Here is a 25560-nt window from a genome sequence, read left to right on the forward strand (position 1 = left end):
GTTTGGGGTCCAAAACAACGATTAATTTCACCATTATTCCGACTTTGAAATTTTTGTTTTATTGAAGAATTTTCTGGCAAATTGAGAATTTTTCTTTCAGCAATCCATTTTTCTAAGTTATCACGGCATATACCTCCCTATTAACGAACAACAATCCTTATTCTTCAAAACATTTTTGTCATCAAAGCGAAAATACACTTTCTGGGCACTCACACGAAAGGTTATCCAGGTAATGTTAAGAAAATGCATTGACCGGGAATCGAACCCGGGCCTCCCGCGTGGCAGGCGAGAATTCTACCACTGAACCATCAATGCATGCACTTTCCCAGACCGGGAATCGAACCCGGGCCGCCTGGGTGAAAGCCAGGAATCCTGACCACTAGACCATCTGGGAGCGGCGATCGATCTTTATTTGATCCAGTAAATATACTTTGACTGAAATCCGGCTCAAGTTATCATGACCCAATTTTAAAAAAATAGGCTTTTTAATGCAAAGTACATTTAACTAAGAAGCTACTGTCGTAGAACCACTTCACGAGCCTCCATGAATATTCGCTTGCAAGAAGATCTAGGCTAAGAATGCTTACATTCTCAGTTTGACAGAATTACAAAATAATAACAAACCAGCCCACGTCGACGTCACATGCACATTGCACTTCGAAATTTTTCATCCAGTAGATATGACGCATTGGTTGCGAAATCGTCATAAACACAGTGTTTCCAGCTAAAAAAATATGTTCCTAATGCGAACTGACACCTCAACAAAACAAAGTGAACGAAATTATTTGCCTCGACACGCGATTGAACCAGGGACCATTGAACATTAAACCAAGAAGCTACTATCGCAAAACTACATCACGAGCCTTCCTCAATTTTGGCTTGCAACGATATATAGGCTAGGAATGCCTACATTCTTAGTTTGGACAGAATCAATTTACTAAAATTTATAAAACAACCACCTAAACTTTACAGCATGTTTTGAGAGTAAAAGTTTCCGATAACTAATCCACGGAAAACAAATATGCGACTTCTAAATAATTTACAGCTTAGCCTGGACCTGCAATACGCTATCGCCAAAACCATATCAAACCAGCCAAGGTCGACGTCACATGCGCATTGGACTACAACATTTTTCGTCTTTTTAATATTACGCATTGGTGGAGACCTCGTCACACATAAAATGTTTCCGCTTAAAATTGTGTTCCTAAAAGGAAATGACTTCTCAAAAGAACGAAGTAATGTTAAGAAAATGCATTGACCGGGAATCGAACCCGGGCCTCCCGCGTGGCAGGCGAGAATTCTACCACTGAACCATCAATGCATGCACTTTCCCAGACCGGGAATCGAACCCGGGCCGCCTGGGTGAAAGCCAGGAATCCTGACCACTAGACCATCTGGGAGCGGCGATCGATCTTTATTTGATCCAGTAAATATACTTTGACTGAAATCCGGCTCAAGGTATCATGACCCAATTTTTAAAAAATAGGCTTTTCAATGCAAAGTACATTTAACTAAGAAGCTACTGTCGTAGAACCACTTCACGAGCCTCCATGAATATTCGCTTGCAAGAAGATCTAGGCTAAGAATGCCTAAATTCTCAGTTTGACAGAATTACAAAATAATAACAAACCAGCCCACGTCGACGTCACATGCACATTGGACTTCGAAATTTTTCATCCAGTAGATATGACGCATTGGTTGCGAAATCGTCATAAACACAGTGTTTCCAGCTAAAAAAATATGTTCTTAATGCGAACTGACACCTCAACAAAACAAAGTGAACGAAATTAGTTGCCTCGACACGCGATTGAACCAGGGACCATTGAACATTAAACCAAGAAGCTACTATCGCAAAACTACATCACGAGCCTTCCTCAATTTTGGCTTGCAACGATATATAGGCTAGGAATGACTACATTCTTAGTTTGGACAGAATCATTTTACTAAAATTTATAAAACAACCACCTAAACTTTACAGCATGTTTTGAGAGTAAAAGTTTCGGACAACTAATCCACGGAAAACAAATATGCGACTTCTAAATAATTTACAGCTTAGCCTGGACCTGCAATACGCTATCGCCAAAACCATATCAAACCAGCCCACGTCGACGTCACATGCACATTGGACTGCAACATTTTTCGTCTTTTTAATATCACGCATTGGTGGAGACCTCGTCACACATAAAATGTTCCCGCTTAAAATTGTGTTCCTAAAAGGAAATGACTTCTCAAAAGAACGAAGTAGTCGAAATTAGTTGCCTCGTCTCGAGATTGAACCAGGGACCTTTAGATCTTCAGTCTAACGCTCTCCCAACTGAGCTATCGAGGCAAGCTTTGGCTAATACGGGGCTCGAACCCGCGACATTCGCGTTATTAGCACGACGCTCTAACCAACTGAGCTAATCGGCTTCGATTGTTTGGGGTCCAAAACAACGATTAATTTCACCATTATTCCGACTTTGAAATTTTTGTTTTATTGAAGAATTTTCTGGCAAATTGAGAATTTTTCTTTCAGCAATCCATTTCTCTAAGTTATCACGGCATATACCTCCCTATTAACGAACAACAATCCTTATTCTTCAAAACATTTTTGTCATCAAAGCTAAAATACACTTTCTGGGCACTCACACGAAAGGTTATCCAGGTAATGTTAAGAAAATGCATTGACCGGGAATCGAACCCGGGCCTCCCGCGTGGCAGGCGAGAATTCTACCACTGAACCATCAATGCATGCACTTTCCCAGACCGGGAATCGAACCCGGGCCGCCTGGGTGAAAGCCAGGAATCCTGACCACTAGACCATCTGGGAGCGGCGATCGATCTTTATTTGATCCAGTAAATATACTTTGACTGAAATCCGGCTCAAGGGATCATGACCCAATTTTAAAAAAATAGGCTTTTCAATGCAAAGTACATTTAACTAAGAAGCTACTGTCGTAGAACCACTTCACGAGCCTCCATCAATATTCGCTTGCAACAAGATCTAGGCTACGAATGCCTACATTCTCAGTTTGACAGAATTACAAAATAATAACAAACCAGCCCACGTCGACGTCACATGCACATTGCACTTCGACATTTTTCATCCAGTAGATATGACGCATTGGTTGCGAAATCGTCATAAACACAGTGTTTCCAGCTGAAAAATGTGTTCCTAATGCGAACTGACACCTCAACAAAACAAAGTGAACGAAATTAGTTGCCTCAACACGCGATTGAACCAGGGACCATTGAACATTAAACCAAGAAAGTATTATCGCAAAACTACATCACGAGCCTTCCTCAATTTTGGCTTGCAACGATATATAGGCTAGGAATGCCTACATTCTTAGTTTGGACAGAATCATTTTACTAAAATTTATAAAACAACCACCTAAACTTTACAGCATGTTTTGAGAGTAAAATTTTCGGACAACTAATCCACGGAAAACAAATATGCGACTTCTAAATAATTTACAGCTTAGCCTGGACCTGCAATCCGCTATCGCCAAAACCATATCAAACCAGCCCACGTCGACGTCACATGCGCATTGGACTGCAACATTTTTCGTCTTTTTAATATCACGCATTGGTGGAGACCTCGTCACACATAAAATGTTCCCGCTTAAAATTGTTTTCCTAAAAGGAAATGACTTCTCAAAAGAACGAAGTAGTCGAAACTAGTTGCCTCGACTCGAGATTGAACCAGGGACCTTTAGATCTTCAGTCTAACGCTCTCCCAACTGAGCTATCGAGGCAAGCTTTGGCCAATACGGGGCTCGAACCCGCGACATTCGCGTTATTAGCACGACGCTCTAACCAACTGAGCTAATCGGCCTCGATTGTTTGGGGTCCAAAACAACGATTAATTTCACCATTATTCCGACTTTGAAATTTTTGTTTTATTGAAGAATTTTCTGGCAAATTGAGAATTTTTCTTTCAGCAATCCATTTCTCTAAGTTATCACGGCATATACCTCCCTATTAACGAACAACAATCCTTATTCTTCAAAACATTTTTGTCATCAAAGCTAAAATACACTTTCTGGGCACTCACACGAAAGGTTATCCAGGTAATGTTAAGAAAATGCATTGACCGGGAATCGAACCCGGGCCTCCCGCGTGGCAGGCGAGAATTCTACCACTGAACCATCAATGCATGCACTTTCCCAGACCGGGAATCGAACCCGGGCCGCCTGGGTGAAAGCCAGGAATCCTGACCACTAGACCATCTGGGAGCGGCGATCGATCTTTATTTGATCCAGTAAATATACTTTGACTGAAATCCGGCTCAAGGGATCATGACCCAATTTCAAAAAAATAGGCTTTTCAATGCAAAGTACATTTAACTAAGAAGCTACTGTCGTAGAACCACTTCACGAGCCTCCATCAATATTCGCTTGCAACAAGATCTAGGCTACGAATGCCTACATTCTCAGTTTGACAGAATTACAAAATAATAACAAACCAGCCCACGTCGACGTCACATGCACATTGCACTTCGACATTTTTCATCCAGTAGATATGACGCATTGGTTGCGAAATCGTCATAAACACAGTGTTTCCAGCTGAAAAAATATGTTCCTAATGCGAACTGACACCTCAACAAAACAAAGTGAACGAAATTAGTTGCCTCGACACGCGATTGAACCAGGGACCATTGAACATTAAACCAAGAAGCTACTATCGCAAAACTACATCACGAGCCTTCCTCAATTTTGGCTTGCAACGATATATAGGCTAGGAATGCCTACATTCTTAGTTTGGACAGAATCATTTTACTAAAATTTATAAAACAACCACCTAAACTTTACAGCATGTTTTGAGAGTAAAAGTTTCCGATAACTAATCCACGGAAAACAAATATGCGACTTCTAAATAATTTACAGCTTAGCCTGGACCTGCAATACGCTATCGCCAAAACCATATCAAACCAGCCCACGTCGACGTCACATGCGCATTGGACTACAACATTTTTCGTCTTTTTAATATCACGCATTGGTGGAGACCTCGTCACACATAAAATGTTCCCGCTTAAAATTGTGTTCCTAAAAGGAAATGACTTCTCAAAAGAACGAAGTAATCGAAATTAGTTGCCTCGACCCGGGATTGAACCAGGGACCTTTAGATCTTCAGTCTAACGCTTTCCCAACTGAGCTATCGAGGCAAGCTTTGGCCAATACGGGGCTCGAACCCGCGACATTCGCGTTATTAGCACGACGCTCTAACCAACTGAGCTAATCGGCCTCGATTGTTTGGGGTCCAAAACAACGATTAATTTCAACATTATTCCGACTTTGAAATTTTTGTTTTATTGAAGAATTTTCTGGTAAATTGAGAATTTTTCTTTCAGCAATCCATTTCTCTAAGTTATCACGGCATATACCTCCCTATTAACGAACAACAATCCTTATTCTTCAAAACATTTTTGTCATCAAAGCGAAAATACACTTTCTGGGCACTCACACGAAAGGTTATCCAGGTAATGTTAAGAAAATGCATTGACCGGGAATCGAACCCGGGCCTCCCGCGTGGCAGGCGAGAATTCTACCACTGAACCATCAATGCATGCACTTTCCCAGACCGGGAATCGAACCCGGGCCGCCTGGGTGAAAGCCAGGAATCCTGACCACTAGACCATCTGGGAGCGGCGATCGATCTTTATTTGATCCAGTAAATATACTTTGACTGAAATCCGGCTCAAGGGATCATGATCCAATTTAAAAAAAATAGGCTTTTCAATGCAAGTACATTTAACTAAGAAGCTACTGTCGTGGAACCACTTCACGAGCCTCCATCAATATTCGCTTGCAACAAGATCTAGGCTAAGAATGCCTACATTCTCAGTTTGACAGAATTACAAAATAATAACAAACCAGCCCACGTCGACGTCACATGCACAATGCACTTCGAAATTTTTCATCCAGTAGATATGACGCATTGGTTGCGAAACCGTCATAAACACAGTGTTTCCAGCTAAAAAAATATGTTCCTAATGCGAACTGACACCTCAACAAAACAAAGTGAACGAAATTAGTTGCCTCGACACGCGATTGAACCAGGGACCATTGAACATTAAACCAAGAAGCTACTATCGCAAAACTACATCACGAGCCTTCCTCAATTTTGGCTTGCAACGATATATAGGCTAGGAATGTCTACATTCTTAGTTTGGACAGAATCATTTTACTAAAATTTATAAAACAACCACCTAAACTTTACAGCATGTTTTGAGAGTAAAAGTTTTGGACAACTAATCCACGGAAAACAAATATGCGACTTCTAAATAATTTACAGCTTAGCCTGGACCTGCAATACGCTATCGCCAAAACCATATCAAACCAGCCCACGTCGACGTCACATGCGCATTGGACTACAACATTTTTCGTCTTTTTAATATCACGCATTGGTGGAGACCTCGTCACACATAAAATGTTCCCGCTTAAAATTGTGTTCCTAAAAGGAAATGACTTCTCAAAAGAACGAAGTAATCGAAATTAGTTGCCTCGACCCGGGATTGAACCAGGGACCTTTAGATCTTCAGTCTAACGCTCTCCCAACTGAGCTATCGAGGCAAGTTTTGGCCAATACGGGGCTTGAACCCGCGACATTCGCGTTATTAGCACGACGCTCTAACCAACTGAGCTAATCGGCCTCGATTGTTTGGGGTCCAAAACAACGATTAATTTCACCATTATTCCGAATTTGAAATTTTTGTTTTATTGAAGAATTTTCTGGTAAATTGAGAATTTTTCTTTCAGCAATCCATTTCTCTAAGTTATCACGGCATATACCTCCCTATTAACGAACAACAATCCTTATTCTTCAAAACATTTTTGTCATCAAAGCGAAAATACACTTTCTGGGCACTCACACGAAAGGTTATCCAGGTAATGTTAAGAAAATGCATTGACCGGGAATCGAACCCGGGCCTCCCGCGTGGCAGGCGAGAATTCTACCACTGAACCATCAATGCATGCACTTTCCCAGACCGGGAATCGAACCCGGGCCGCCTGGGTGAAAGCCAGGAATCCTGACCACTAGACCATCTGGGAGCGGCGATCGATCTTTATTTGATCCAGTAAATATACTTTGACTGAAATCCGGCTCAAAGGATCATGATCCAATTTTAAAAAAATAGGCTTTTCAATGCAAGTACATTTAACTAAGAAGCTACTGTCGTAGAACCACTTCACGAGCCTCCATCAATATTCGCTTGCAACAAGATCCAGGCTAAGAATGCCTACATTCTCAGTTTGACAGAATTACAAAATAATAACAAACCAGCCCACGTCGACGTCACATGCACATTGCACTTCGAAATTTTTCATCCAGTAGATATGACGCATTGGTTGCGAAATCGTCATAAACACAGTGTTTTCAGCTAAAAAAATATGTTCCTAATGCGAACTGACACCTCAACAAAACAAAGTGAACGAAATTAGTTGCCTCGACACGCGATTGAACCAGGGACCATTGAACATTAAACCAAGAAGCTACTATCGCAAAACTACATCACGAGCCTTCCTCAATTTTGGCTTGCAACGACATATAGGCTAGGAATGCCTACATTCTTAGTTTGGACAGAATCAATTTACTAAAATTTATAAAACAACCACCTAAACTTTACAGCATGTTTTGAGAGTAAAAGTTTCCGATAACTAATCCACGGAAAACAAATATGCGACTTCTAAATAATTTACAGCTTAGCCTGGACCTGCAATACGCTATCGCCAAAACCATATTAAACCAGCCCACGTCGACGTCACATGCGCATTGGACTACAACATTTTTCGTCTTTTTAATATCACGCATTGGTGGAGACCTCGTCACACATAAAATGTTCCCGCTTAAAATTGTGTTCCTAAAAGGAAATGACTTCTCAAAAGAACGAAGTAATGTTAAGAAAATGCATTGACCGGGAATCGAACCCGGGCCTCCCGCGTGGCAGGCGAGAATTCTACCACTGAACCATCAATGCATGCACTTTCCCAGACCGGGAATCGAACCCGGGCCGCCTGGGTGAAAGCCAGGAATCCTGACCACTAGACCATCTGGGAGCGGCGATCGATCTTTATTTGATCCAGTAAATATACTTTGACTGAAATCCGGCTCAAGGGATCATGACCCAATTTTAAAAAAATAGGCTTTTCAATGCAAGTACATTTAACTAAGAAGCTACTGTCGTAGAACCACTTCACGAGCCTCCATCAATATTCGCTTGCAACGAGATCTAGGCTAAGAATGCCTACATTCTCAGTTTGACAGAATTACAAAATAATAACAAACCAGCCCACGTCGACGTCACATGCACATTGCACTTCGACATTTTTCATCCAGTAGATATGACGCATTGGTTGCGAAATCGTCATAAACACAGTGTTTTCAGCTAAAAAAATATGTTCCTAATGCGAACTGACACCTCAACAAAACAAAGTGAACGAAATTAGTTGCCTCGACACGCGATTGAACCAGGGACCATTGAACATTAAACCAAGAAGCTACTATCGCAAAACTACATCACGAGCCTTTCTCAATTTTGGCTTGCAACGATATATAGGCTAGGAATGTCTACATTCTTAGTTTGGACAGAATCATTTTACTAAAATTTATAAAACAACCACCTAAACTTTACAGCATGTTTTGAGAGTAAAAGTTTCGGACAACTAATCCACGGAAAACAAATATGCGACTTCTAAATAATTTACAGCTTAGCCTGGACCTGCAATACGCTATCGCCAAAACCATATCAAACCAGCCCACGTCGACGTCACATGCGCATTGGACTGCAACATTTTTCGTCTTTTTAATATCACGCATTGGTGGAGACCTCGTCACACATAAAATGTTCCCGCTTAAAATTGTGTTCCTAAAAAGAAATGACTTCTCAAAAGAACGAAGTAGTCGAAATTAGTTGCCTCGACTCGAGATTGAACCAGGGACCTTTAGATCTTCAGTCTAACGCTCTCCCAACTGAGCTATCGAGGCAAGCTTTGGCCAATACGGGGCTCGAACCCGCGACATTCGCGTTATTAGCACGACGCTCTAACCAACTGAGCTAATCGGCCTCGATTGTTTGGGGTCCAAAACAACGATTAATTTCACCATTATTCCGACTTTGAAATTTTTGTTTTATTGAAGAATTTTCTGGCAAATTGAGAATTTTTCTTTCAGCAATCCATTTCTCTAAGTTATCACGGCATATACCTCCCTATTAACGAACAACAATCCTTATTCTTCAAAACATTTTTGTCATCAAAGCGAAAATACACTTTCTGGGCACTCACACGAAAGGTTATCCAGGTAATGTTCAGAAAATGCATTGACCGGGAATCGAACCCGGGCCTCCCGCGTGGCAGGCGAGAATTCTACCACTGAACCATCAATGCATGCACTTTCCCAGACCGGGAATCGAACCCGGGCCGCCTGGGTGAAAGCCAGGAATCCTGACCACTAGACCATCTGGGAGCGGCGATCGATCTTTATTTGATCCAGTAAATATACTTTGACTGAAATCCGGCTCAAGGGATCATGAGCCAATTTTTAAAAAATTGGCTTTTCAATGCAAAGTACATTTAACTAAGAAGCTACTGTCGTAGAACCACTTCACGAGCCTACATCAATATTCGCTTGCAACAAGATCTAGGCTAAGAATGCCTACATTCTCAGTTTGACAGAATTACAAAATAATAACAAACCAGCCCACGTCGACGTCACATGCACATTGCACTTCGACATTTTTCATCCAGTAGATATGACGCATTGGTTGCGAAATCGTCATAAACACAGTGTTTCCAGCTAAAAAAATATGTTCCTAATGCGAACTGACACCTCAACAAAACAAAGTGAACGAAATTAGTTGCCTCGACACGCGATTGAACCAGAGACCATTGAACATTAAACCAAGAAGCTACTATCGCAAAACTACATCACGAGCCTTCCTCAATTTTGGCTTGCAACGATATATAGGCTAGGAATGCCTACATTCTTAGTTTGGACAGAATCATTTTACTAAAATTTATAAAACAACCACCTAAACTTTACAGCATGTTTTGAGAGTAAAAGTTTCGGACAACTAATCCACGGAAAACAAATATGCGACTTCTAAATAATTTACAGCTTAGCCTGGACCTGCAATACGCTATCGCCAAAACCATATCAAACCAGCCCACGTCGACGTCACATGCGCATTGGACTGCAACATTTTTCGTCTTTTCAATATCACGCATTGGTGGAGACCTCGTCACACATAAAATGTTCCTGCTTAAAATTGTGTTCCTAAAAGGAAATGACTTCTCAAAAGAACGAAGTAATCGAAATTAGTTGCCTCGACCCGGGATTGAACCAGGGACCTTTAGATCTTCAGTCTAACGCTCTCCCAACTGAGCTATCGAGGCAAGCTTTGGCCAATACGGGGCTCGAACCCGCGACATTCGCATTATTAGCACGACGCTCTAACCAACTGAGCTAATCGGCCTCGATTGTTTGGGGTCCAAAACAACGATTAATTTCACCATTATTCCGACTTTGAAATTTTTGTTTTATTGAAGAATTTTCTGGCAAATTGAGAATTTTTCTTTCAGCAATCCATTTCTCTAAGTTATCACGGCATATACCTCCCTATTAACGAACAACAATCCTTATTCTTCAAAACATTTTTGTCATCAAAGCGAAAATACACTTTCTGGGCACTCACACGAAAGGTTATCCAGGTAATGTTAAGAAAATGCATTGACCGGGAATCGAACCCGGGCCTCCCGCGTGGCAGGCGAGAATTCTACCACTGAACCATCAATGCATGCACTTTCCCAGACCGGGAATCGAACCCGGGCCGCCTGGGTGAAAACCAGGAATCCTGACCACTAGATCATCTGGGAGCGGCGATCGATCTTTATTTGATCCAGTAAATATACTTTGACTGAAATCCGGCTCAAGGGATCATGACCCAATTTTTAAAAAATAGGCTTTTCAATGCAAAGTACATTTAACTAAGAAGCTACTGTCGTAGAACCGCTTCACGAGCCTCCATCAATATTCGCTTGCAACAAGATCTAGGCTAAGAATGCCTACATTCTCAGTTTGACAGAATTACAAAATAATAACAAACCAGCCCACGTCGACGTCACATGCACATTGCACTTCGACATTTTTCATCCAGTAGATATGACGCATTGGTTGCGAAATCGTCATAAACACAATGTTTCCAGCTGAAAAATATGTTCCTAATGCGAACTGACACCTCAACAAAACAAAGTGAACGAAATTAGTTGCCTCGACACGCGATTGAACCAGGGACCATTGAACATTAAACCAAGAAGCTACTATCGCAAAACTACATCACGAGCCTTCCTCAATTTTGGCTTGCAACGATATATAGGCTAGGAATGCCTACATTCTTAGTTTGGACAGAATCATTTTACTAAAATTTATAAAACAACCACCTAAACTTTACAGCATGTTTTGAGAGTAAAAGTTTCCGATAACTAATCCACGGAAAACAAATATGCGACTTCTAAATAATTTACAGCTTAGCCTGGACCTGCAATACGCTATCGCCAAAACCATATCAAACCAGCCCACGTCGACGTCACATGCGCATTGGACTACAACATTTTTCGTCTTTTTAATATCACGCATTGGTGGAGACCTCGTCACACATAAAATGTTCCCGCTTAAAATTGTGTTCCTAAAAGGAAATGACTTCTCTAAAGAACGAAGTAATCGAAATTAGTTGCCTCGACCCGGGATTGAACCAGGGACCTTTAGATCTTCAGTCTAACGCTCTCCCAACTGAGCTATCGAGGCAAGCTTTGGCCAATACGGGGCTCGAACCCGCGACATTCGCGTTATTAGCACGACGCTCTAACCAACTGAGCTAATCGGCCTCGATTGTTTGGGGTCCAAAACAACGATTAATTTCACCATTATTCCGACTTTGAAATTTTTGTTTTATTGAAGAATTTTCTGGCAAATTGAGAATTTTTCTTTCAGCAATCCATTTCTCTAAGTTATCACGGCATATACCTCCCTATTAACGAACAACAATCCTTATTCTTCAAAACATTTTTGTCATCAAAGCGAAAATACACTTTCTGGGCACTCACACGAAAGGTTATCCAGGTAATGTTCAGAAAATGCATTGACCGGGAATCGAACCCGGGCCTCCCGCGTGGCAGGCGAGAATTCTACCACTGAACCATCAATGCATGCACTTTCCCAGACCGGGAATCGAACCCGGGCCGCCTGGGTGAAAGCCAGGAATCCTGACCACTAGACCATCTGGGAGCGGCGATCGATCTTTATTTGATCCAGTAAATATACTTTGACTGAAATCCGGCTCAAGGGATCATGAGCCAATTTTTAAAAAATTGGCTTTTCAATGCAAAGTACATTTAACTAAGAAGCTACTGTCGTAGAACCACTTCACGAGCCTACATCAATATTCGCTTGCAACAAGATCTAGGCTAAGAATGCCTACATTCTCAGTTTGACAGAATTACAAAATAATAACAAACCAGCCCACGTCGACGTCACATGCACATTGCACTTCGACATTTTTCATCCAGTAGATATGACGCATTGGTTGCGAAATCGTCATAAACACAGTGTTTCCAGCTAAAAAAATATGTTCCTAATGCGAACTGACACCTCAACAAAACAAAGTGAACGAAATTAGTTGCCTCGACACGCGATTGAACCAGAGACCATTGAACATTAAACCAAGAAGCTACTATCGCAAAACTACATCACGAGCCTTCCTCAATTTTGGCTTGCAACGATATATAGGCTAGGAATGCCTACATTCTTAGTTTGGACAGAATCATTTTACTAAAATTTATAAAACAACCACCTAAACTTTACAGCATGTTTTGAGAGTAAAAGTTTCGGACAACTAATCCACGGAAAACAAATATGCGACTTCTAAATAATTTACAGCTTAGCCTGGACCTGCAATACGCTATCGCCAAAACCATATCAAACCAGCCCACGTCGACGTCACATGCGCATTGGACTGCAACATTTTTCGTCTTTTCAATATCACGCATTGGTGGAGACCTCGTCACACATAAAATGTTCCTGCTTAAAATTGTGTTCCTAAAAGGAAATGACTTCTCAAAAGAACGAAGTAATCGAAATTAGTTGCCTCGACCCGGGATTGAACCAGGGACCTTTAGATCTTCAGTCTAACGCTCTCCCAACTGAGCTATCGAGGCAAGCTTTGGCCAATACGGGGCTCGAACCCGCGACATTCGCATTATTAGCACGACGCTCTAACCAACTGAGCTAATCGGCCTCGATTGTTTGGGGTCCAAAACAACGATTAATTTCACCATTATTCCGACTTTGAAATTTTTGTTTTATTGAAGAATTTTCTGGCAAATTGAGAATTTTTCTTTCAGCAATCCATTTCTCTAAGTTATCACGGCATATACCTCCCTATTAACGAACAACAATCCTTATTCTTCAAAACATTTTTGTCATCAAAGCGAAAATACACTTTCTGGGCACTCACACGAAAGGTTATCCAGGTAATGTTAAGAAAATGCATTGACCGGGAATCGAACCCGGGCCTCCCGCGTGGCAGGCGAGAATTCTACCACTGAACCATCAATGCATGCACTTTCCCAGACCGGGAATCGAACCCGGGCCGCCTGGGTGAAAACCAGGAATCCTGACCACTAGATCATCTGGGAGCGGCGATCGATCTTTATTTGATCCAGTAAATATACTTTGACTGAAATCCGGCTCAAGGGATCATGACCCAATTTTTAAAAAATAGGCTTTTCAATGCAAAGTACATTTAACTAAGAAGCTACTGTCGTAGAACCGCTTCACGAGCCTCCATCAATATTCGCTTGCAACAAGATCTAGGCTAAGAATGCCTACATTCTCAGTTTGACAGAATTACAAAATAATAACAAACCAGCCCACGTCGACGTCACATGCACATTGCACTTCGACATTTTTCATCCAGTAGATATGACGCATTGGTTGCGAAATCGTCATAAACACAATGTTTCCAGCTGAAAAATATGTTCCTAATGCGAACTGACACCTCAACAAAACAAAGTGAACGAAATTAGTTGCCTCGACACGCGATTGAACCAGGGACCATTGAACATTAAACCAAGAAGCTACTATCGCAAAACTACATCACGAGCCTTCCTCAATTTTGGCTTGCAACGATATATAGGCTAGGAATGCCTACATTCTTAGTTTGGACAGAATCATTTTACTAAAATTTATAAAACAACCACCTAAACTTTACAGCATGTTTTGAGAGTAAAAGTTTCCGATAACTAATCCACGGAAAACAAATATGCGACTTCTAAATAATTTACAGCTTAGCCTGGACCTGCAATACGCTATCGCCAAAACCATATCAAACCAGCCCACGTCGACGTCACATGCGCATTGGACTACAACATTTTTCGTCTTTTTAATATCACGCATTGGTGGAGACCTCGTCACACATAAAATGTTCCCGCTTAAAATTGTGTTCCTAAAAGGAAATGACTTCTCTAAAGAACGAAGTAATCGAAATTAGTTGCCTCGACCCGGGATTGAACCAGGGACCTTTAGATCTTCAGTCTAACGCTCTCCCAACTGAGCTATCGAGGCAAGCTTTGGCCAATACGGGGCTCGAACCCGCGACATTCGCGTTATTAGCACGACGCTCTAACCAACTGAGCTAATCGGCCTCGATTGTTTGGGGTCCAAAACAACGATTAATTTCACCATTATTCCGACTTTGAAATTTTTGTTTTATTGAAGAATTTTCTGGCAAATTGAGAATTTTTCTTTCAGCAATCCATTTCTCTAAGTTATCACGGCATATACCTCCCTATTAACGAACAACAATCCTTATTCTTCAAAACATTTTTGTCATCAAAGCGAAAATACACTTTCTGGGCACTCACACGAAAGGTTATCCAGGTAATGTTAGGAAAATGCATTGACCGGGAATCGAACCCGGCCCTCCCGCGTGGCAGGCGAGAATTCTACCACTGAACCATCAATGCATGCACTTTCCCAGACCGGGAATCGAACCCGGGCCGACTGGGTGAAAGCCAGGAATCCTGACCACTAGACCATCTGGGAGCGGCGATCGATCTTTATTTGATCCAGTAAATATACTTTGACTGAAATCCGGCTCAAGGGATCATGACCCAATTTTTAAAAAATAGGCTTTTCAATGCAAAGTACATTTAACTAAGAAGCTACTGTCGTAGAACCACTTCACGAGCCTCCATCAATATTCGCTTGCAACGAGATCTAGGCTAAGAATGCCTACATTCTCAGTTTGACAGAATTACAAAATAATAACAAACCAGCCCACGTCGACGTCACATGCACATTGCACTTCGACATTTTTCATCCAGTAGATATGACGCATTGGTTGCGAAATCGTCATAAACACAGTGTTTCCAGCTGAAAAAATATGTTCCTAATGCGAACTGACACCTCAACAAAACAAAGTGAACGAAATTAGTTGCCTCGACACGCGATTGAACCAGGGACCATTGAACATTAAACCAAGAAGCTACTATCGCAAAACTACATCACGAGCCTTCCTCAATTTTGGCTTGCAACGATATATAGGCTAGGAATGTCTACATTCTTAGTTTGGACAGAATCAATTTACTAAAATTTATAAAACAACCACCTAAACTTTACAGCATGTTTTGAGAGTAAAAGTTTCCGATAACTAATCCACGGAAAACAAATATGCGACTTCTAAATAATTTACAGCTTAGCCTGGACCTACAATACGCTATCGCCAAAACCATATCAAACCAGCCCACGTCGACGTCACATGCGCATTGGACTACAACATTTTTCGTGTTTTTAATATCACGCATTGGTGGAGACCTCGTCACACATAAAATTTTCCCGCTTAAAATTGTGTTCCTAAAAGGAAATGACTTCTCAAAAGAACGAAGTAATCGAAATTAGTTGCCTCGACCCGGGATTGAACCAGGGACCTTTAGATCTTCAGTCTAACGCTCTCCCAACTGAGCTGTCGAGGCAAGCTTTGGCCAATACGGGGCTCGAACCCGCGACATTCGCATTATTAGCACGACGCTCTAACCAACTGAGCTAATCGGCCTCGATTGTTTGGGGTCCAAAACAACGATTAATTTCACCATTATTCCGACTTTGAAATTTTTGTTTTATTGAAGAATTTTCTGGCAAATTGAGAATTTTTCTTTCAGCAATCCATTTCTCTAAGTTATCACGGCATATACCTCCCTATTAACGAACAACAATCCTTATTCTTCAAAACATTTTTGTCATCAAAGCGAAAATACACTTTCTGGGCACTCACACGAAAGGTTATCCAGGTAATGTTAAGAAAATGCATTGACCGGGAATCGAACCCGGGCCTCCCGCGTGGCAGGCGAGAATTCTACCACTGAACCATCAATGCATGCACTTTCCCAGACCGGGAATCGAACCCGGGCCGCCTGGGTGAAAGCCAGGAATCCTGACCACTAGACCATCTGGGAGCGGCGCTCGATCTTTATTTGATCCAGTAAATATACTTTGACTGAAATCCGGCTCAAGGGATCATGATCCAATTTTAAAAAAATAGGCTTTTCAATGCAAGTACATTTAACTAAGAAGCTACTGTCGTAGAACCACTTCACGAGCCTCCATCAATATTCGCTTGCAACGAGATCTAGCCTAAGAATGCCTACATTCTCAGTTTGACAGAATTACAAAATAATAACAAACCAGCCCACGTCGACGTCACATGCACATTGCACTTCGACATTTTTCATCCAGTAGATATGACGCATTGGTTGCGAAATCGTCATAAACACAATGTTTCCAGCTGAAAAATGTGTTCCTAATGCGAACTGACACCTCAACAAAACAAAGTGAACGAAATTAGTTGCCTCGACACGCGATTGAACCAGGGACCATTGAACATTAAACCAAGAAGCTACTATCGCAAAACTACATCACGAGCCTTCCTCAATTTTGGCTTGCAACGATATATAGGCTAGGAATGCCTACATTCTTAGTTTGGACAGAATCATTTTACTAAAATTTATAAAACAACCACCTAAACTTTACAGCATGTTTTGAGAGTAAAAGTTTCCGATAATTAATCCACGGAAAACAAATATGCGACTTCTAAATAACTTACAGCTTAGCCTGGACCTGCAATACGCTATCGCCAAAACCATATCAAACCTGCCCACGTCGACGTCACATGCGCATTGGACTACAACATTTTTCGTATTTTTAATATCACGCATTGGTGGAGACCTCGTCACACATAAAATGTTCCCGCTTAAAATTGTGTTCCTAAAAGGAAATGACTTCTCAAAAGAACGAAGTAATCGAAATTAGTTGCCTCGACCCGGGATTGAACCAGGGACCTTTAGATCTTCAGTCTAACGCTCTCCCAACTGAGCTATCGAGGCAAGCTTTGGCCAAAACGGGGCTCGAACCCGCGACATTCGCGTTATTAGCACGACGCTCTAACCAACTGAGCTAATCGGCCTCGATTGTTTGGGGTCCAAAACAACGATTAATTTCACCATTATTCCGACTTTGAAATTTTTGTTTTATTGAAGAATTTTCTGGTAAATTGAGAATTTTTCTTTCAGCAATTCATTTCTCTAAGTTATCACGGCATATACCTCCCTATTAACGAACAACAATCCTTATTCTTCAAAACATTTTTGTCATCAAAGCGAAAATACACTTTCTGGGCACTCACACGAAAGGTTATCCAGGTAATGTTAAGAAAATGCATTGACCGGGAATCGAACCCGGGCCTCCCGCGTGGCAGGCGAGAATTCTACCACTGAACCATCAATGCATGCACTTTCCCAGACCGGGAATCGAACCCGGGCCGCCTGGGTGAAAGCCAGGAATCCTGACCACTAGACCATCTGGGAGCGGCGATCGATCTTTATTTGATCCAGTAAATATACTTTGACTGAAATCCGGCTCAAGGGATCATGATCCAATTTTTAAAAAAATAGGCTTTTCAATGCAAGTACATTTAACTAAGAAGCTACTGTCGTAGAACCACTTCACGAGCCTCCATCAATATTCGCTTGCAACGAGATCTAGGCTAAGAATGCCTACATTCTCAGTTTGACAGAATTACAAAATAATAACAAACCAGCCCACGTCGACGTCACATGCACATTGCACTTCGAAATTTTTCATCCAGTAGATATGACGCATTGGTTGCGAAATCGTCATAAACACAGTGTTTCCAGCTGAAAAAATATGTTCCTAATGCGAACTGACACCTCAACAAAACAAAGTGAACGAAATTAGTTGCCTCGACACGCGATTGAACCAGGGACCATTGAACATTAAACCAAGAAGCTACTATCGCAAAACTACATCACGAGCCTTCCTCAATTTTGGCTTGCAACGATATATAGGCTAGGAATGCCTACATTCTTAGTTTGGACAAAATCATTTTACTAAAATTTATAAAACAACCACCTAAACTTTACAGCATGTTTTGAGAGTAAAAGTTTCGGACAACTAATCCACGGAAAACAAATATGCGACTTCTAAATAATTTACAGCTTAGCCTGGACCTGCAATACGCTATCGCCAAAACCATATCAAACCAGCCCACGTCGACGTCACATGCGCATTGGACTGCAACATTTTTCGTCTTTTTAATATCACGCATTGGTGGAGACCTCGTCACACATAAAATGTTCCCGCTTAAAATTGTGTTCCTAAAAGGAAATGACTTCTCAAAAGAACGAAGTAATCGAAATTAGTTGCCTCGACCCGGGATTGAACCAGGGACCTTTAGATCTTCAGTCTAACGCTCTCCCAACTGAGCTATCGAGGCAAGCTTTGGCCAATACGGGGCTCGAACCCGCGACATTCGCGTTATTAGCACGACGCTCTAACCAACTGAGCTAATCGGCCTCGATTGTTTGGGGTCCAAAACAACGATTAATTTCACCATTATTCCGACTTTGAAATTTTTGTTTTATTGAAGAATTTTCTGGTAAATTGAGAATTTTTCTTTCAGCAATTCATTTCTCTAAGTTATCACGGCATATACCTCCCTATTAACGAACAACAATCCTTATTCTTCAAAACATTTTTGTCATCAAAGCGAAAATACACTTTCTGGGCACTCACACGAAAGGTTATCCAGGTAATGTTAAGAAAATGCATTGACCGGGAATCGAACCCGGGCCTCCCGCGTGGCAGGCGAGAATTCTACCACTGAACCATCAATGCATGCACTTTCCCAGACCGGATATCGAACCCGGGCCGCCTGGGTGAAAGCCAGGAATCCTGACCACTAGACCATCTGGGAGCGGCGATCGATCTTTATTTGATCCAGTAAATATACTTTGACTGAAATCCGGCTCAAGGGATCATGACCCAATTTTTAAAAAATAGGCTTTTCAATGCAAAGTACATTTAACTAAGAAGCTACTGTCGTAGAACCACTTCACGAGCCTCCATGAATATTCGCTTGCAACAAGATCTAGGCTAAGAATGCCTACATTCTCAGTTTGACAGAATTACAAAATAATAACAAACCAGCCCACGTCGACGTCACATGCACATTGCACTTCGAAATTTTTCATCCAGTAGATATGACGCATTGGTTGCGAAATCGTCATAAACACAGTGTTTCCAGCTAAAAAAATATGTTCCTAATGCGAACTGACACCTCAACAAAACAAAGTGAACGAAATTAGTTGCCTCGACACGCGATTGAACCAGGGACCATTGAACATTAAACCAAGAAGCTACTATCGCAAAACTACATCACGAGCCTTCCTCAATTTTGGCTTGCAACGATATATAGGCTAGGAATGTCTACATTCTTAGTTTGGACAGAATCAATTAACTAAAATTTATAAAACAACCACCTAAACTTTACAGCATGTTTTGAGAGTAAAAGTTTCCGATAACTAATCCACGGAAAACAAATATGCGACTTCTAAATAATTTACAGCTTAGCCTGGACCTACAATACGCTATCGCCAAAACCATATCAAACCAGCCCACGTCGACGTCACATGCGCATTGGACTACAACATTTTTCGTCTTTTTAATATCACGCATTGGTGGAGACCTCGTCACACATAAAATGTTCCCGCTTAAAATTGTGTTCCTAAAAGGAAATGACTTCTCAAAAGAACGAAGTAATCGAAATTAGTTGCCTCGACCCGGGATTGAACCAGGGACCTTTAGATCTTCAGTCTAACGCTCTCCCAACTGAGCTGTCGAGGCAAGCTTTGGCCAATACGGGGCTCGAACCCGCGACATTCGCGTTATTAGCACGACGCTCTAACCAACTGAGCTAATCGGCCTCGATTGTTTGGGGTCCAAAACAACGATTAATTTCACCATTATTTCGACTTTGAAATTTTTGTTTTATTGAAGAATTTTCTGGCAAATTGAGAATTTTTCTTTCAGCAATCCATTTTTCTAAGTTATCACGGCATATACCTCCCTATTAACGAACAACAATCCTTATTCTTCAAAACATTTTTGTCATCAAAGCGAAAATACACTTTCTGGGCACTCACACGAAAGGTTATCCAGGTAATGTTAAGAAAATGCATTGACCGGGAATCGAACCCGGGCCTCCCGCGTGGCAGGCGAGAATTCTACCACTGAACCATCAATGCATGCACTTTCCCAGACCGGGAATCGAACCCGGGCCGCCTGGGTGAAAGCCAGGAATCCTGACCACTAGACCATCTGGGAGCGGCGATCGATCTTTATTTGATCCAGTAAATATACTTTGACTGAAATCCGGCTCAAGGGATCATGACCCAATTTTAAAAAAATAGGCTTTTCAATGCAAAGTACATTTAACTAAGAAGCTACTGTCGTAGAACCACTTCACGATCCTCCATCAATATTCGCTTGCAACAAGATCTAGGCTAAGAATGCCTACATTCTCAGTTTGACAGAATTACAAAATAATAACAAACCAGCCCACGTCGACGTCACATGCACATTGCACTTCGACATTTTTCATCCAGTAGATATGACGCATTGGTTGCGAAATCGTCATAAACACAATGTTTCCAGCTGAAAAATGTGTTCCTAATGCGAACTGACACCTCAACAAAACAAAGTGAACGAAATTAGTTGCCTCGACACGCGATTGAACCAGGGACCATTGAACATTAAACCAAGAAGCTACTATCGCAAAACTACATCACGAGCCTTCCTCAATTTTGGCTTGCAACGATATATAGGCTAGGAATGCCTACATTCTTAGTTTGGACAGAATCATTTTACTAAAATTTATAAAACAACCACCTAAACTTTACAGCATGTTTTGAGAGTAAAAGTTTCCGATAACTAATCCACGGAAAACAAATATGCGACTTCTAAATAATTTACAGCTTAGCCTGGACCTGCAATACGCTATCGCCAAAACCATATCAAACCAGCCCACGTCGACGTCACATGCGCATTGGACTACAACATTTTTCGTCTTTTTAATATCACGCATTGGTGGAGACCTCGTCACACATAAAATGTTCCCGCTTAAAATTGTGTTCCTAAAAGGAAATGACTTCTCAAAAGAACGAAGTAATCGAAATTAGTTGCCTCGACCCGGGATTGAACCAGGGACCTTTAATTCTTCAGTCTAACGCTCTCCCAACTGAGCTATCGAGGCAAGTTTTGGCCAATACGGGGCTTGAACCCGCGACATTCGCGTTATTAGCACGACGCTCTAACCAACTGAGCTAATCGGCCTCGATTGTTTGGGGTCCAAAACAACGATTAATTTCACCATTATTCCGAATTTGAAATTTTTGTTTTATTGAAGAATTTTCTGGTAAATTGAGAATTTTTCTTTCAGCAATCCATTTCTCTAAGTTATCACGGCATATACCTCCCTATTAACGAACAACAATCCTTATTCTTCAAAACATTTTTGTCATCAAAGCGAAAATACACTTTCTGGGCACTCACACGAAAGGTTATCCAGGTAATGTTAAGAAAATGCATTGACCGGGAATCGAACCCGGGCCTCCCGCGTGGCAGGCGAGAATTCTACCACTGAACCATCAATGCATGCACTTTCCCAGACAGGGAATCGAACCCGGGCCGCCTGGGTAAAAGCCAGGAATCCTGACCACTAGACCATCTGGGAGCGGCGATCGATCTTTATTTGATCCAGTAAATATACTTTGACTGAAATCCGGCTCAAGTGATCATGACCCAATTTTTAAAAAATAGGCTTTTCAATGCAAAGTACATTTAACTAAGAAGCTACTGTCGTAGAACCACTTCACGAGCCTCCATCAATATTCGCTTGCAACGAGATCTAGGCTAAGAATGCCTACATTCTCAATTTGACAGAATTACAAAATAATAACAAACCAGCCCACGTCGACGTCACATGCACATTGCACTTCGACATTTTTCATCCAGTAGATATGACGCATTGGTTGCGAAATCGTCATAAACACAGTGTTTCCAGCTGAAAAAATATGTTCCTAATGCGAACTGACACCTCAACAAAACAAAGTGAACGAAATTAGTTGCCTCGACACGCGATTGAACCAGGGACCATTGAACATTAAACCAAGAAGCTACTATCGCAAAACTACATCACGAGCCTTCCTCAATTTTGGCTTGCAACGATATATAGGCTAGGAATGCCTACATTCTTAGTTTGGACAGAATCATTTTACTAAAATTTATAAAACAACCACCTAAACTTTACAGCATGTTTTGAGAGTAAAAGTTTCCGATAACTAATCCACGGAAAACAAATATGCGACTTCTAAATAATTTACAGCTTAGCCTGGACCTGCAATACGTTATCGCCAAAACCATATCAAACCAGCCAACGTCGACGTCACATGCGCATTGGACTACAACATTTTTCGTCTTTTTAATATCACGCATTGGTGGAGACCTCGTCACACATAAAATGTTCCCGCTTAAAATTGTGTTCCTAAAAGGAAATGACTTCTCAAAAGAACGAAGTAATCGAAATTAGTTGCCTCGACCCGGGATTGAACCAGGGACCTTTAGATCTTCAGTCTAACGCTCTCCCAACTGAGCTATCGAGGCAAGCTTTGGCCAATACGGGGCTCGAACCCGCGACTTTCGCGTTATTAGCACGACGCTCTAACCAACTGAGCTAATCGGCCTCGATTGTTTGGGGTCCAAAACAACGATTAATTTCACCATTATTCCGACTTTGAAATTTTTGTTTTATTGAAGAATTTTCTGGCAAATTGAGAATTTTTCTTTCAGCAATCCATTTCTCTAAGTTATCACGGCATATACCTCCCTATTAACGAACAACAATCCTTATTCTTCAAAACATTTTTGTCATCAAAGCGAAAATACACTTTCTGGGCACTCACACGAAAGGTTATCCAGGTAATGTTAAGAAAATGCATTGACCGGGAATCGAACCCGGGCCTCCCGCGTGGCAGGCGAGAATTCTACCACTGAACCATCAATGCATGCACTTTCCCAGACCGGGAATCGAACCCGGGCCGCCTGGGTGAAAGCCAGGAATCCTGACCACTAGACCATCTGGGAGCGGCGATCGATCTTTATTTGATCCAGTAAATATACTTTGACTGAAATTCGGCTCAAGGGATCATGATCCAATTTTAAAAAAATAGGCTTTTCAATGCAAGTACATTTAACTAAGAAGCTACTGTCGTAGAACCACTTCACGAGCCTCCATCAATATTCGCTTGCAACGAGATCTAGCCTAAGAATGCCTACATTCTCAGTTTGACAGAATTACAAAATAATAACAAACCAGCCCACGTCGACGTCACATGCACATTGCACTTCGACATTTTTCATCCAGTAGATATGACGCATTGGTTGCGAAATCGTCATAAACACAGTGTTTCCAGCTGAAAAAATATGTTCCTAATGCGAACTGACACCTCAACAAAACAAAGTGAACGAAATTAGTTGCCTCGACACGCGATTGAACCAGGGACCATTGAACATTAAACCAAGAAGCTACTATCGCAAAACTACATCACGAGCCTTCCTCAATTTTGGCTTGCAACGATATATAGGCTAGGAATGCCTACATTCTTAGTTTGGACAGAATCATTTTACTAAAATTTATAAAACAACCACCTAAGTTTTACAGCATGTTTTGAGAGTAAAAGTTTCGGACAACTAATCCACGGAAAACAAATATGCGACTTCTAAATAATTTACAGCTTAGCCTGGACCTGCAATACGCTATCGCCAAAACCATATCAAACCAGCCCACGTCGACGTCACATGCGCATTGGACTGCAACATTTTTCGTCTTTTTAATATCACGCATTGGTGGAGACCTCGTCACACATAAAATGTTCCCGCTTAAAATTGTGTTCCTAAAAGGAAATGACTTCTCAAAAGAACGAAGTAATCGAAATTAGTTGCCTCGACCCGGGATTGAACCAGGGACCTTTAGATCTTCAGTCTAACGCTCTCCCAACTGAGCTATCGAGGCAAGCTTTGGCCAATACGGGGCTCGAACCCGCGACATTCGCGTTATTAGCACGACGCTCTAACCAACTGAGCTAATCGGCCTCGATTGTTTGGGGTCCAAAACAACGATTAATTTCACCATTATTCCGACTTTGAAATTTTTGTTTTATTGAAGAATTTTCTGGCAAATTGAGAATTTTTCTTTCAGCAATCCATTTCTCTAAGTTATCACGGCATATACCTCCCTATTAACGAACAACAATCCTTATTCTTCAAAACATTTTTGTCATCAAAGCGAAAATACACTTTCTGGGCACTCACACGAAAGGTTATCCAGGTAATGTTAAGAAAATGCATTGACCGGGAATCGAACCCGGGCCTCCCGCGTGGCAGGCGAGAATTCTACCACTGAACCATCAATGCATGCACTTTCCCAGACCGGGAATCGAACCCGGGCCGCCTGGGTGAAAGCCAGGAATCCTGACCACTAGACCATCTGGGAGCGGCGATCGATCTTTATTTGATCCAGTAAATATACTTTGACTGAAATCCGGCCCAAGGGATCATGATCCAATTTTTAAAAAATAGGCTTTTCAATGCAAGTACATTTAACTAAGAAGCTACTGTCGTAGAACCACTTCACGAGCCTCCATCAATATTCGCTTGCAACGAGATCTAGGCTAAGAATGCCTACATTCTCAGTTTGACAGAATTACAAAATAATAACAAACCAGCCCACGTCGACGTCACATGCACATTGCACTTCGAAATTTTTCATCCAGTAGATATGACGCATTGGTTGCGAAATCGTCATAAACACAGTGTTTCCAGCTAAAAAAATATGTTCCTAATGCGAACTGACACCTCAACAAAACAAAGTGAACGAAATTAGTTGCCTCGACACGCGATTGAACCAGGGACCATTGAACATTAAACCAAGAAGCTACTATCGCAAAACTACATCACGAGCCTTCCTCAATTTTGGCTTGCAACGATATATAGGCTAGGAATGCCTACATTCTTAGTTTGGACAGAATCATTTTACTAAAATTTATAAAACAACCACCTAAACTTTACAGCATGTTTTGAGAGTAAAAGTTTCCGATAATTAATCCACGGAAA

At 41.4% G+C, this 25560-nt stretch overlaps 70 non-coding genes across 70 annotated transcripts; all 70 read right to left on the minus strand.

The window, feature by feature from the left end:
* Positions 1-244: 244 nt before the first annotated feature.
* Positions 245-315, minus strand: Trnag-gcc (transfer RNA glycine (anticodon GCC)). Its single transcript has one exon. It is a non-coding gene; the product is annotated as a tRNA-Gly (tRNA).
* Positions 316-322: 7 nt separating this feature from the next.
* Positions 323-394, minus strand: Trnae-uuc (transfer RNA glutamic acid (anticodon UUC)). Its single transcript has one exon. It is a non-coding gene; the product is annotated as a tRNA-Glu (tRNA).
* An 856-nt stretch (positions 395-1250) lies between these two features.
* Trnag-gcc (transfer RNA glycine (anticodon GCC)) lies at positions 1251-1321 on the minus strand. The gene has a single exon. It is a non-coding gene; the product is annotated as a tRNA-Gly (tRNA).
* A 7-nt stretch (positions 1322-1328) lies between these two features.
* Positions 1329-1400, minus strand: Trnae-uuc (transfer RNA glutamic acid (anticodon UUC)). Its single transcript has one exon. It is a non-coding gene; the product is annotated as a tRNA-Glu (tRNA).
* An 856-nt stretch (positions 1401-2256) lies between these two features.
* On the minus strand, positions 2257-2329 carry Trnaf-gaa (transfer RNA phenylalanine (anticodon GAA)). Its single transcript has one exon. It is a non-coding gene; the product is annotated as a tRNA-Phe (tRNA).
* A 6-nt stretch (positions 2330-2335) lies between these two features.
* Trnai-aau (transfer RNA isoleucine (anticodon AAU)) lies at positions 2336-2409 on the minus strand. The gene has a single exon. It is a non-coding gene; the product is annotated as a tRNA-Ile (tRNA).
* A 250-nt stretch (positions 2410-2659) lies between these two features.
* On the minus strand, positions 2660-2730 carry Trnag-gcc (transfer RNA glycine (anticodon GCC)). Its single transcript has one exon. It is a non-coding gene; the product is annotated as a tRNA-Gly (tRNA).
* A 7-nt stretch (positions 2731-2737) lies between these two features.
* Positions 2738-2809, minus strand: Trnae-uuc (transfer RNA glutamic acid (anticodon UUC)). Its single transcript has one exon. It is a non-coding gene; the product is annotated as a tRNA-Glu (tRNA).
* Positions 2810-3664: 855 nt separating this feature from the next.
* On the minus strand, positions 3665-3737 carry Trnaf-gaa (transfer RNA phenylalanine (anticodon GAA)). The gene has a single exon. It is a non-coding gene; the product is annotated as a tRNA-Phe (tRNA).
* A 6-nt stretch (positions 3738-3743) lies between these two features.
* On the minus strand, positions 3744-3817 carry Trnai-aau (transfer RNA isoleucine (anticodon AAU)). Its single transcript has one exon. It is a non-coding gene; the product is annotated as a tRNA-Ile (tRNA).
* Positions 3818-4067: 250 nt separating this feature from the next.
* Trnag-gcc (transfer RNA glycine (anticodon GCC)) lies at positions 4068-4138 on the minus strand. The gene has a single exon. It is a non-coding gene; the product is annotated as a tRNA-Gly (tRNA).
* Positions 4139-4145: 7 nt separating this feature from the next.
* On the minus strand, positions 4146-4217 carry Trnae-uuc (transfer RNA glutamic acid (anticodon UUC)). The gene has a single exon. It is a non-coding gene; the product is annotated as a tRNA-Glu (tRNA).
* Positions 4218-5073: 856 nt separating this feature from the next.
* Positions 5074-5146, minus strand: Trnaf-gaa (transfer RNA phenylalanine (anticodon GAA)). The gene has a single exon. It is a non-coding gene; the product is annotated as a tRNA-Phe (tRNA).
* Positions 5147-5152: 6 nt separating this feature from the next.
* On the minus strand, positions 5153-5226 carry Trnai-aau (transfer RNA isoleucine (anticodon AAU)). Its single transcript has one exon. It is a non-coding gene; the product is annotated as a tRNA-Ile (tRNA).
* Positions 5227-5476: 250 nt separating this feature from the next.
* Trnag-gcc (transfer RNA glycine (anticodon GCC)) lies at positions 5477-5547 on the minus strand. Its single transcript has one exon. It is a non-coding gene; the product is annotated as a tRNA-Gly (tRNA).
* Positions 5548-5554: 7 nt separating this feature from the next.
* On the minus strand, positions 5555-5626 carry Trnae-uuc (transfer RNA glutamic acid (anticodon UUC)). Its single transcript has one exon. It is a non-coding gene; the product is annotated as a tRNA-Glu (tRNA).
* Positions 5627-6481: 855 nt separating this feature from the next.
* Positions 6482-6554, minus strand: Trnaf-gaa (transfer RNA phenylalanine (anticodon GAA)). Its single transcript has one exon. It is a non-coding gene; the product is annotated as a tRNA-Phe (tRNA).
* A 6-nt stretch (positions 6555-6560) lies between these two features.
* Positions 6561-6634, minus strand: Trnai-aau (transfer RNA isoleucine (anticodon AAU)). The gene has a single exon. It is a non-coding gene; the product is annotated as a tRNA-Ile (tRNA).
* Positions 6635-6884: 250 nt separating this feature from the next.
* Trnag-gcc (transfer RNA glycine (anticodon GCC)) lies at positions 6885-6955 on the minus strand. Its single transcript has one exon. It is a non-coding gene; the product is annotated as a tRNA-Gly (tRNA).
* Positions 6956-6962: 7 nt separating this feature from the next.
* On the minus strand, positions 6963-7034 carry Trnae-uuc (transfer RNA glutamic acid (anticodon UUC)). Its single transcript has one exon. It is a non-coding gene; the product is annotated as a tRNA-Glu (tRNA).
* An 855-nt stretch (positions 7035-7889) lies between these two features.
* Trnag-gcc (transfer RNA glycine (anticodon GCC)) lies at positions 7890-7960 on the minus strand. The gene has a single exon. It is a non-coding gene; the product is annotated as a tRNA-Gly (tRNA).
* Positions 7961-7967: 7 nt separating this feature from the next.
* Positions 7968-8039, minus strand: Trnae-uuc (transfer RNA glutamic acid (anticodon UUC)). The gene has a single exon. It is a non-coding gene; the product is annotated as a tRNA-Glu (tRNA).
* An 855-nt stretch (positions 8040-8894) lies between these two features.
* Trnaf-gaa (transfer RNA phenylalanine (anticodon GAA)) lies at positions 8895-8967 on the minus strand. Its single transcript has one exon. It is a non-coding gene; the product is annotated as a tRNA-Phe (tRNA).
* Positions 8968-8973: 6 nt separating this feature from the next.
* Positions 8974-9047, minus strand: Trnai-aau (transfer RNA isoleucine (anticodon AAU)). The gene has a single exon. It is a non-coding gene; the product is annotated as a tRNA-Ile (tRNA).
* A 250-nt stretch (positions 9048-9297) lies between these two features.
* Trnag-gcc (transfer RNA glycine (anticodon GCC)) lies at positions 9298-9368 on the minus strand. Its single transcript has one exon. It is a non-coding gene; the product is annotated as a tRNA-Gly (tRNA).
* A 7-nt stretch (positions 9369-9375) lies between these two features.
* Trnae-uuc (transfer RNA glutamic acid (anticodon UUC)) lies at positions 9376-9447 on the minus strand. The gene has a single exon. It is a non-coding gene; the product is annotated as a tRNA-Glu (tRNA).
* An 856-nt stretch (positions 9448-10303) lies between these two features.
* On the minus strand, positions 10304-10376 carry Trnaf-gaa (transfer RNA phenylalanine (anticodon GAA)). The gene has a single exon. It is a non-coding gene; the product is annotated as a tRNA-Phe (tRNA).
* A 6-nt stretch (positions 10377-10382) lies between these two features.
* On the minus strand, positions 10383-10456 carry Trnai-aau (transfer RNA isoleucine (anticodon AAU)). Its single transcript has one exon. It is a non-coding gene; the product is annotated as a tRNA-Ile (tRNA).
* Positions 10457-10706: 250 nt separating this feature from the next.
* Trnag-gcc (transfer RNA glycine (anticodon GCC)) lies at positions 10707-10777 on the minus strand. The gene has a single exon. It is a non-coding gene; the product is annotated as a tRNA-Gly (tRNA).
* A 7-nt stretch (positions 10778-10784) lies between these two features.
* Trnae-uuc (transfer RNA glutamic acid (anticodon UUC)) lies at positions 10785-10856 on the minus strand. The gene has a single exon. It is a non-coding gene; the product is annotated as a tRNA-Glu (tRNA).
* Positions 10857-11711: 855 nt separating this feature from the next.
* On the minus strand, positions 11712-11784 carry Trnaf-gaa (transfer RNA phenylalanine (anticodon GAA)). The gene has a single exon. It is a non-coding gene; the product is annotated as a tRNA-Phe (tRNA).
* Positions 11785-11790: 6 nt separating this feature from the next.
* Trnai-aau (transfer RNA isoleucine (anticodon AAU)) lies at positions 11791-11864 on the minus strand. The gene has a single exon. It is a non-coding gene; the product is annotated as a tRNA-Ile (tRNA).
* Positions 11865-12114: 250 nt separating this feature from the next.
* Trnag-gcc (transfer RNA glycine (anticodon GCC)) lies at positions 12115-12185 on the minus strand. The gene has a single exon. It is a non-coding gene; the product is annotated as a tRNA-Gly (tRNA).
* Positions 12186-12192: 7 nt separating this feature from the next.
* Trnae-uuc (transfer RNA glutamic acid (anticodon UUC)) lies at positions 12193-12264 on the minus strand. Its single transcript has one exon. It is a non-coding gene; the product is annotated as a tRNA-Glu (tRNA).
* An 856-nt stretch (positions 12265-13120) lies between these two features.
* Positions 13121-13193, minus strand: Trnaf-gaa (transfer RNA phenylalanine (anticodon GAA)). The gene has a single exon. It is a non-coding gene; the product is annotated as a tRNA-Phe (tRNA).
* A 6-nt stretch (positions 13194-13199) lies between these two features.
* Trnai-aau (transfer RNA isoleucine (anticodon AAU)) lies at positions 13200-13273 on the minus strand. Its single transcript has one exon. It is a non-coding gene; the product is annotated as a tRNA-Ile (tRNA).
* Positions 13274-13523: 250 nt separating this feature from the next.
* Positions 13524-13594, minus strand: Trnag-gcc (transfer RNA glycine (anticodon GCC)). The gene has a single exon. It is a non-coding gene; the product is annotated as a tRNA-Gly (tRNA).
* A 7-nt stretch (positions 13595-13601) lies between these two features.
* On the minus strand, positions 13602-13673 carry Trnae-uuc (transfer RNA glutamic acid (anticodon UUC)). The gene has a single exon. It is a non-coding gene; the product is annotated as a tRNA-Glu (tRNA).
* An 855-nt stretch (positions 13674-14528) lies between these two features.
* Positions 14529-14601, minus strand: Trnaf-gaa (transfer RNA phenylalanine (anticodon GAA)). Its single transcript has one exon. It is a non-coding gene; the product is annotated as a tRNA-Phe (tRNA).
* A 6-nt stretch (positions 14602-14607) lies between these two features.
* On the minus strand, positions 14608-14681 carry Trnai-aau (transfer RNA isoleucine (anticodon AAU)). Its single transcript has one exon. It is a non-coding gene; the product is annotated as a tRNA-Ile (tRNA).
* Positions 14682-14931: 250 nt separating this feature from the next.
* On the minus strand, positions 14932-15002 carry Trnag-gcc (transfer RNA glycine (anticodon GCC)). Its single transcript has one exon. It is a non-coding gene; the product is annotated as a tRNA-Gly (tRNA).
* Positions 15003-15009: 7 nt separating this feature from the next.
* Trnae-uuc (transfer RNA glutamic acid (anticodon UUC)) lies at positions 15010-15081 on the minus strand. Its single transcript has one exon. It is a non-coding gene; the product is annotated as a tRNA-Glu (tRNA).
* Positions 15082-15937: 856 nt separating this feature from the next.
* Positions 15938-16010, minus strand: Trnaf-gaa (transfer RNA phenylalanine (anticodon GAA)). Its single transcript has one exon. It is a non-coding gene; the product is annotated as a tRNA-Phe (tRNA).
* A 6-nt stretch (positions 16011-16016) lies between these two features.
* On the minus strand, positions 16017-16090 carry Trnai-aau (transfer RNA isoleucine (anticodon AAU)). The gene has a single exon. It is a non-coding gene; the product is annotated as a tRNA-Ile (tRNA).
* A 250-nt stretch (positions 16091-16340) lies between these two features.
* Trnag-gcc (transfer RNA glycine (anticodon GCC)) lies at positions 16341-16411 on the minus strand. The gene has a single exon. It is a non-coding gene; the product is annotated as a tRNA-Gly (tRNA).
* Positions 16412-16418: 7 nt separating this feature from the next.
* Positions 16419-16490, minus strand: Trnae-uuc (transfer RNA glutamic acid (anticodon UUC)). Its single transcript has one exon. It is a non-coding gene; the product is annotated as a tRNA-Glu (tRNA).
* Positions 16491-17344: 854 nt separating this feature from the next.
* On the minus strand, positions 17345-17417 carry Trnaf-gaa (transfer RNA phenylalanine (anticodon GAA)). Its single transcript has one exon. It is a non-coding gene; the product is annotated as a tRNA-Phe (tRNA).
* A 6-nt stretch (positions 17418-17423) lies between these two features.
* Positions 17424-17497, minus strand: Trnai-aau (transfer RNA isoleucine (anticodon AAU)). The gene has a single exon. It is a non-coding gene; the product is annotated as a tRNA-Ile (tRNA).
* Positions 17498-17747: 250 nt separating this feature from the next.
* Trnag-gcc (transfer RNA glycine (anticodon GCC)) lies at positions 17748-17818 on the minus strand. Its single transcript has one exon. It is a non-coding gene; the product is annotated as a tRNA-Gly (tRNA).
* A 7-nt stretch (positions 17819-17825) lies between these two features.
* Positions 17826-17897, minus strand: Trnae-uuc (transfer RNA glutamic acid (anticodon UUC)). The gene has a single exon. It is a non-coding gene; the product is annotated as a tRNA-Glu (tRNA).
* An 856-nt stretch (positions 17898-18753) lies between these two features.
* Trnaf-gaa (transfer RNA phenylalanine (anticodon GAA)) lies at positions 18754-18826 on the minus strand. Its single transcript has one exon. It is a non-coding gene; the product is annotated as a tRNA-Phe (tRNA).
* Positions 18827-18832: 6 nt separating this feature from the next.
* Positions 18833-18906, minus strand: Trnai-aau (transfer RNA isoleucine (anticodon AAU)). Its single transcript has one exon. It is a non-coding gene; the product is annotated as a tRNA-Ile (tRNA).
* A 250-nt stretch (positions 18907-19156) lies between these two features.
* Trnag-gcc (transfer RNA glycine (anticodon GCC)) lies at positions 19157-19227 on the minus strand. Its single transcript has one exon. It is a non-coding gene; the product is annotated as a tRNA-Gly (tRNA).
* A 7-nt stretch (positions 19228-19234) lies between these two features.
* Trnae-uuc (transfer RNA glutamic acid (anticodon UUC)) lies at positions 19235-19306 on the minus strand. The gene has a single exon. It is a non-coding gene; the product is annotated as a tRNA-Glu (tRNA).
* An 856-nt stretch (positions 19307-20162) lies between these two features.
* Trnaf-gaa (transfer RNA phenylalanine (anticodon GAA)) lies at positions 20163-20235 on the minus strand. Its single transcript has one exon. It is a non-coding gene; the product is annotated as a tRNA-Phe (tRNA).
* A 6-nt stretch (positions 20236-20241) lies between these two features.
* Positions 20242-20315, minus strand: Trnai-aau (transfer RNA isoleucine (anticodon AAU)). The gene has a single exon. It is a non-coding gene; the product is annotated as a tRNA-Ile (tRNA).
* Positions 20316-20565: 250 nt separating this feature from the next.
* On the minus strand, positions 20566-20636 carry Trnag-gcc (transfer RNA glycine (anticodon GCC)). The gene has a single exon. It is a non-coding gene; the product is annotated as a tRNA-Gly (tRNA).
* A 7-nt stretch (positions 20637-20643) lies between these two features.
* Trnae-uuc (transfer RNA glutamic acid (anticodon UUC)) lies at positions 20644-20715 on the minus strand. Its single transcript has one exon. It is a non-coding gene; the product is annotated as a tRNA-Glu (tRNA).
* An 855-nt stretch (positions 20716-21570) lies between these two features.
* On the minus strand, positions 21571-21643 carry Trnaf-gaa (transfer RNA phenylalanine (anticodon GAA)). Its single transcript has one exon. It is a non-coding gene; the product is annotated as a tRNA-Phe (tRNA).
* A 6-nt stretch (positions 21644-21649) lies between these two features.
* Trnai-aau (transfer RNA isoleucine (anticodon AAU)) lies at positions 21650-21723 on the minus strand. Its single transcript has one exon. It is a non-coding gene; the product is annotated as a tRNA-Ile (tRNA).
* A 250-nt stretch (positions 21724-21973) lies between these two features.
* Trnag-gcc (transfer RNA glycine (anticodon GCC)) lies at positions 21974-22044 on the minus strand. Its single transcript has one exon. It is a non-coding gene; the product is annotated as a tRNA-Gly (tRNA).
* Positions 22045-22051: 7 nt separating this feature from the next.
* On the minus strand, positions 22052-22123 carry Trnak-uuu (transfer RNA lysine (anticodon UUU)). Its single transcript has one exon. It is a non-coding gene; the product is annotated as a tRNA-Lys (tRNA).
* An 856-nt stretch (positions 22124-22979) lies between these two features.
* Trnaf-gaa (transfer RNA phenylalanine (anticodon GAA)) lies at positions 22980-23052 on the minus strand. Its single transcript has one exon. It is a non-coding gene; the product is annotated as a tRNA-Phe (tRNA).
* Positions 23053-23058: 6 nt separating this feature from the next.
* Trnai-aau (transfer RNA isoleucine (anticodon AAU)) lies at positions 23059-23132 on the minus strand. The gene has a single exon. It is a non-coding gene; the product is annotated as a tRNA-Ile (tRNA).
* Positions 23133-23382: 250 nt separating this feature from the next.
* Positions 23383-23453, minus strand: Trnag-gcc (transfer RNA glycine (anticodon GCC)). The gene has a single exon. It is a non-coding gene; the product is annotated as a tRNA-Gly (tRNA).
* A 7-nt stretch (positions 23454-23460) lies between these two features.
* On the minus strand, positions 23461-23532 carry Trnae-uuc (transfer RNA glutamic acid (anticodon UUC)). The gene has a single exon. It is a non-coding gene; the product is annotated as a tRNA-Glu (tRNA).
* Positions 23533-24387: 855 nt separating this feature from the next.
* On the minus strand, positions 24388-24460 carry Trnaf-gaa (transfer RNA phenylalanine (anticodon GAA)). The gene has a single exon. It is a non-coding gene; the product is annotated as a tRNA-Phe (tRNA).
* A 6-nt stretch (positions 24461-24466) lies between these two features.
* Trnai-aau (transfer RNA isoleucine (anticodon AAU)) lies at positions 24467-24540 on the minus strand. The gene has a single exon. It is a non-coding gene; the product is annotated as a tRNA-Ile (tRNA).
* A 250-nt stretch (positions 24541-24790) lies between these two features.
* Trnag-gcc (transfer RNA glycine (anticodon GCC)) lies at positions 24791-24861 on the minus strand. Its single transcript has one exon. It is a non-coding gene; the product is annotated as a tRNA-Gly (tRNA).
* A 7-nt stretch (positions 24862-24868) lies between these two features.
* On the minus strand, positions 24869-24940 carry Trnae-uuc (transfer RNA glutamic acid (anticodon UUC)). Its single transcript has one exon. It is a non-coding gene; the product is annotated as a tRNA-Glu (tRNA).
* Positions 24941-25560: the final 620 nt, after the last annotated feature.

This window comes from Clavelina lepadiformis, chromosome 7, assembly GCF_947623445.1.
Source record: "Clavelina lepadiformis chromosome 7, kaClaLepa1.1, whole genome shotgun sequence".
NCBI lineage: Eukaryota > Metazoa > Chordata > Ascidiacea > Aplousobranchia > Clavelinidae > Clavelina > Clavelina lepadiformis.